Genomic DNA, 7058 nt, shown 5'->3' on the forward strand with positions numbered 1-7058 from the left:
GAAAGGTATTCTCACTAGAGCTATTACAAGTCTTAAAACTTATATAAATCTGATAAGGGATAATTCACCTACTTCATTCAGTATCCAAGAATTACAGGATGATATTAAACAATGTGATTATAGATATAAATGTGTAGAGGATGGTACTAATGCATAGATGTATTATAGTGGAGAAGAAAACAAAGAAGAAAACGATCAAATTATTCAATCGTATCTCGAGGAACAATTTCAAAGGTATCACAAAGTTGTTGGGGAGGGAAGAGTCGTTCTGATTAAAGCCATGGAAACTATTCATTCCAGTTCTTCTCAGTCTACTTTTCTATCTACTCAATCCGTTGATGGGTCCAAGATTTGTAAACCAAACGATTAACTCAAGACCAAACCCTTGCAAAAATGTAAATCAGTAGAGCAAATGAAGAATTGGTTGAGTAGATTCAGGTCATACTATTCTACTAGTAATATGAAAAAATCAACATGCCTACTTTCGTAGTTGTTTGTCTATGGATTTGGAAAAAGCTATTCCCTCAAAAATTTTGTCAGATATGCCAATATTTGGCGAAGATAACAATAGTTGTGAGCAACTAATATTTGAAGAATTTCTTGAAATATATTCATTGTTTACAAGAAGCTTTAAAAAATACTACAGGGTAACTCAAAGAGAAGATGAAGATATGTCTGACTTCGAAGGAAGATTGTATATTTTAGAAGATGAAGGAGACGTAAAGAATGTGTCTATCGAACAGTTGTATATTTTTTGGCGCATTGTTGCCACGAATAATAACAAATTGAGATAAGAATATCTCAAGGCAGGGGCTGATTTAACAAGAGAGACATTGAATAGCTTGTAATAGCTCTAGTGAGAACACCTTTCATTCCTGAATAGCTGTTCTTGGTTTTGGTTGTCACCTTCAATGATGGTTCCGAAACCGAATGGTAGAGGAATGAGACTTGTAACTGATTTTAGACGCTTAAACCGATATTACAGGCGTCCAATTCACCCTTTTCCATTTGTTAAAGATATTGCTCATTCAGTTCCTAATGAAAGTGAAGTGTTATGTACATTAGATTGTAAAATGGATTATTTTCAGATACCTTTGAAAGAAGAAAGTAGAGCTTTAACAACATTTAACACACCCCGAGGAAAATTTCGATATTGTCGAGCTCCGATGGGTTTTTGTAGTCATAACGATGAATTTTGTGCAAGGACAGACGCTGTTTTATGTGGAATCAATAATGTTAAGAAGATTGTGGATGATATTTTGATATCTGGTGAAAATTAAGATGAGGTTTTACAAAAGAAGGAAGATGTACTCAGACGTTGTGAGGAGAACAATATTACCTTATCAAAAGATAAACTTCAATATGGAACAAAAGTGAAATTTGCAGGTATGCTCATATCTGGTGAAGGTATCGAGCCAGATCCTGAAAAAATTGAAAGAATTGTGAAGTTCCCAGAGCCAAAAAATCTTACTGAATTAGGATCATTTATTGGACTAGCCAATCAATTAGCTCAATTTCATCCGTATCTGACAAAAGTTACAGCACCATTGAGAGAACTATTAAAGAAGAATGTTGAATATCAATAGCAAAATGAACAACAAAAAGCTTCCGATGATTCAAAAAGAATTATGAGCTCAGCATCAGTTTTAGCTGATTTCGATGTTTAAAAACAATATGAAGTTGGTTACTGACGCAAGTAAAGTTAATGGTATTCGTTTTTCTCTCGTTCAACAGGATAAAGGTGGTTAATCTGAAAGAAAATATTTCATTCAATATTATTTCGAACATTAACTCCAGCCGAAACACGATATTCAGTAATGGAACTTGGATGTTTAGCAATTGCCTGGAGCATGGAAAAATGGTAGCACTATTTAAAAGGTGCTAATTTCTATATAAAGCGTCAAGGATAAATGTTACGCCAACCATCTAGAGACGATTGACGGTTTGAAGCACGAAATTGGAGTCGCCATTGCAGCTATTGAAGTGTACTCAATCGAAAATGTATTGAAAAATTTGGTCGACAGAATGGGCTACGATAATCGCCGCACATTCACCAGCTTCCTTTGTGCTTTGGAACTACGTGAATAGTGGAAGAAAAATTTGAAGAGGACGATAGTAGGATTCCTTTCTATCACAATTCGTTGATTTCGTCTCGTACAAAATTTAACTTCTCAACATTTAACTTGAGTGATTTTGCAAAGCAAGGATGACCTTTTGTCTCGATATAGTGTTCAATTCTGTGAGCTAGATAAGTTTCAATGAAACTTTTATTATTAAAGTTTTAAAATGAAGTACTGTTAATCTCGGAATAACATTTTATTGAGAATATCAATTCTAAATCTTAAATTATTTAAAAATTGGCAGCCAAAATTGGACAACCACTTAGTACCTCAATATATTTCCATGGGAAATCTTCTATATTTTCTAGATTGAGAGTTAAGTTGTTGTACAAATAATATCAACGAAGGCTCCTCTATATCCAATAATAGGGGAGAGTTTTTCTCAAACAAGACTTGTACATTTTTTAAATGAAATACGAGACACTTGCGCTCCTGTATCTACCAGAAAGTTAATCAAATTTGAATTGTCTTTGATGAAAAAGAAGTTTGAAGGTTTATTTACAACCTCGGTACCGTGCAACCTAGGACAATTTAGTTTTTGAAACAAGTAAAACATATGGCAACTAGCTCCTGAACAGGTAGTTATGTTCATTACAAATTTAGAATGATTATAGCAGATATCTTTTTTCTCCTTAGATCTAGTAAATTTGTACCTGTTATGAAGAGGTTTTTTGAAAATATGATTGATAAGAGGCGAAGCAGACGAGTCTTCAACAGTGGAAATATGTGAATTGCTAAGTTATTTGGCTGCAACACACATTTGCTTCAACTCTTCAATTGAATAGGACTGTGCTCTCAAGTACACTTGCTGGTCTTTAGACACATTTCTAATGAGTGCCTCCCTTAGTAAATGATGACGTAAATCATGAATGTATTCCTCGTCAAGGAGTCGATCAACTTCATCTATAACTTCCCCAGGGGAAAATCCCAATGAATCGCACAGCATATCAGAATTTTTTTTCATTCTATCTGAAGGTGAGAGACCATATTTCAATATAATTGCCTTTTTTGCACAATCCTACATGATACCTTCTTTTTTATAGGACTAGACCTCAAAACTTCACCAGGCAATGTTGAAGCCATTAACTAATATTTGGTCTGATCTTCATTGATCATCCTCATCAAAAAATCCAGCTCAATTCTTCGAAACCAATTCTCTGTATCCATCGCCGATAATTTTGGAAGGCGTAGTTCTGCTACGGCAAGAGTTAAGTTGCTGACCTCTTTGCTACGTATTTTTGTTCGATTTGAAGGACATTGTCTGCATGGTCTTGACCATCAGAAGGAGATTTTTTGGAGTCATGAAATCACGTGAGGGTCACCGATGTTAAAATTTAAATATCTGTATTCTGAGTAGAAGTGATAATTTCCTTTATACGAAAATAAAAAGGAAAAACTAGAAAACGAATACAAGGTACCATGATGAATAATTAATATCGTCTAAACAAGTCGAACTCGTACATAAGTATCAACCAATAAGCAAAATTAATACAGTATTAAGTAAAATTTCCTAATGATGTTAAATGTCACTTGAATCTCTCATGTTCTGAACAGAATACCTACGCTATCTCCGAACCACTTCGAAAATACCAAGTCAGGTATAATTTTTGTTTCTTAATTTTGGTGATCGAAAAGATTGATAACTACGACGAGCACTTCCATTCAGTCTCAATGGTATGGAAAAAAAAGTGATGCAATCCATAAGTCAACAGTAGTAATGTTATCCATTCATGGGATATAAGAAATTTTCTTTTAGTGAAAGAGTACGCTCAACTTAAATATGTACTGATGAATGAGGCCTCTACAATTTTCGTAGAAGCTATCATCAATAAAACCTACGTTGTACAATCAATATAAGACACCAAATGTTAAGACAAGCTTAATAGAAATACAAGGTTATACCATAACGTGCTTACAACTGATATTTGAGTTCCCCCACGCTTGTAATAGTGACGTCATAGTATATAAGTAGTTGCGCGTTTTGTTTACATTTTCCATCGTATAAAAAAAGAAACACTCTACATTCTTGATTCCACATTTTGACAACGTCTTCATTTGATTAAAAGGCATTAAAACCCATTGAGGAACATCCACGTCGTAGTGAAGTATATGAAGCTAAGTCTCAGTTTCTACAGAGGATCACTTTGCCATAATGGACTACAGTGAGAAACAAAGAAGATTGTCGGATTTGACTCAAATCCATTAGGAAAATCAAATTGAAGGTTTACTAGTTATTACTTATTAGTTATTCTGTGTTAACTCTTCAGCCTTGTCATCATCTATTTTATCATTCAATCGAAGAACAATATATTCAATCCATATACATGATTATTATTTATAAGTTATTTGTATTGACTGTCATTTGTTAGGATGACTATAGATTATTATAACCATTCTTCATCAAATAGAAGATAGATGAAAACTCCTGGAGAATGTGTGGAGTTACATTTATGAAAAAATTGTGTTACTTCGTCATTCCCGGCATTAAAAAATAGATCATTGTGATGAAGTGCAACATAATTACATATACTAAGGATCATGAATTTAAAAAAATCATAATATGCATTGTTATGTAATTATCAAATTAAATAAGTATTTTAAGTATCTTAAAACGAATACTTTATTCAAATAGAACTGATTAATCCACAGCCAAACAGTTCCCATATTGACTCTTTGTTGATTTGACACAAGAAGAAAACTTTGCTCCCAATAGCATTACAGTTGTGTTGAAGAAGAACTCTTTCACTTCGAAAAAAATGTTGGTCATCCAATTTCTGAGGAATGGCTTGACAAGGTTTTTAAACTTAGCTAAAGCACAGGCACTCACATTTCGACAGTTTATTGTTTAAAATTAAATAATGAGCCTAAAAAAAAAATATATATATATATATATAATTTCCATCTCTATTTTTTAAATAATGAAAAGTTACTTGCTAATTTTTCTTTTTATGCTACTTTTGTTTACAATATTAATATACTTGAGTCTAATGAATGTACGAATGCGAATAAAATTTTTTATAACTGCGTATTCTTCCTTATGATACTTTTCCCGAATAATGCTGATGATTTTGACTACATAATTGTAAGTAAAGAACTTAATATGCTAAACCAAATAGAAAAGTATTGAATATTTATTGAGCTCATTATAAGTGAGAATATAACAATAGTCTTGTAAAGTATTAAATAATTGAAAATTATTTAAGTATGTTTTAAAATTGCCCATTATTCAGGCATACACGTCATAATTCAATTTTTCGTAAGTAATATTGTAATGCTTCATTTAGTAATAATTAACACAAAATCCCAAAAAGTATAAAATGTATCATTCCCATAAAAATTCTTATGAACTTTCCTTATGTTAATCATTCGTCACTACGTGTCAAGGAGTAATTCATGAAAGAAATTTATACTCATTCACTTGAAAAATAATCAAAACGACGAAATCTATTCACTTTCTTCATTAATTGTTCTTTAATCACTAAGGAAACCTATTCCAAGGGTTGTACTTCCTTTACATTAGCATCAAAGTGAAGATGATGAGAGTCACTCGAAACCCATCTTGGAATTCTTTCCGAAGAAATAGGAAAACTGAGACTAGGAGATGAATAGAGGGGTTCTTCTTGGCAAACCAACGTTTCTCATGAATAAATGAGATAGATTCCTAGATATGACGTCGTTTGGTCGAATTATTAATCAAATCATTACCCATCGCCATAATCTGATAAAATCAAAGTTTTTTTTAACGAGATAGAAAAATAAAAGAGGATTGTTTACGTCAACCTACCTGTTTCCAGAAATGCGTGAACTCTCCATATATATAGTGTTCGCTGGATGGATGTAACGAAGAGCAACGAAATGCTTCCTTTATGTCTAGGCGAAGAATCATAATTAAATTTTCATCGATTGGAGTAATCAGTAATGTATTTGTTTTTCTATGACGTAACGATGGTAATAGCCTTATAACGATTTGGTGGGAAGTTGTGAATAAATCGCACTGATTCGAACATTAAACCGATAAAACCGTCCTAACTTCTTCCGTATCTTCTCTTTTATCTAATTTCCTTACGTTTTTCTTTTTCTTGAAGAAGAAGAAAGTACTTTGCATTATTTAAAAAAGGAGAAGTTTTGTCAAAATGTTTTCAAAATATAGAAGAAGCTATTGCAGCAAAGATGGACTCCAGGATAATAATAAAGAAAAGAAAGAAATTATACTTTCCAAAATAGGGCGTAAGCACTTCAGTGAACCTGTCTTTAATGTTAAAACAAATTGTATAATGTATCAAGGAAGCCTTCCTTGTAATAAATCTTTTCCTTTTCTTTGCCTCTCTCTTTGCTTCTATCCCTTCTAGCTGGGGCATACGAATATTTTTAGATTTTCATTATGAAATCAATTCAAAAATGAGTTTTACCCTTGAAATATTGTTGTGGTCTTATTTCAAATTAACAACTATATAAAGCCCTTTTAAAAAAAAAAAATTAAAGTTCATTCATACTTTCAGCTATCCAATGAGATACTTGTCAAAATTTTTAATCTATTTATCTTATCTTGAAGCTATGAGTCTCTGAATAAAAAGCACCTATTTTCTACTTTAAAAAAAAGTCTACTTGATTTTTAAATATGATGCATACATTATAAAAATGTTTATATAATTTTTTAACGTTCGGATTAAAAATATATTAACATAATTTATCATTAGCTTCAATTCCGAGGGCTTAAAACAGCTTTGAACCTTAAAAATAGCCAAAATAGTTAAAAATATATGAGTTTTTTCTGAAAACTGAGAGAAAAAATAAGGCCATATTTGGAATCAGAGTATCAAATTCTATTAAATTGAGCATATACTGTTTTTGTTCCATTTTTGCTGTTGGGCAGTGTAATAAGTAAAAGAAACATAAATTAATGTGGTTGGCTATAGGATGTGGCATCTAGTTATATAA

At 32.0% G+C, this 7058-nt stretch overlaps 1 long non-coding RNA gene across 1 annotated transcript; it reads right to left on the minus strand.

Annotated features, from left to right (window-relative positions):
• Nucleotides 1-5233: 5233 nt before the first annotated feature.
• LOC121127136 (uncharacterized) lies at nucleotides 5234-6440 on the minus strand. The gene is made up of 2 exons (XR_005867559.2): nucleotides 5905-6440; nucleotides 5234-5838 (listed from the first exon to the last, which is right to left on the minus strand). It is a non-coding gene; the product is annotated as an uncharacterized lncRNA (long non-coding RNA).
• Nucleotides 6441-7058: the final 618 nt, after the last annotated feature.

Source organism: Lepeophtheirus salmonis, chromosome 12 (assembly GCF_016086655.4).
Source record: "Lepeophtheirus salmonis chromosome 12, UVic_Lsal_1.4, whole genome shotgun sequence".
NCBI classification, from domain to species: Eukaryota; Metazoa; Arthropoda; class Copepoda; order Siphonostomatoida; family Caligidae; genus Lepeophtheirus; species Lepeophtheirus salmonis.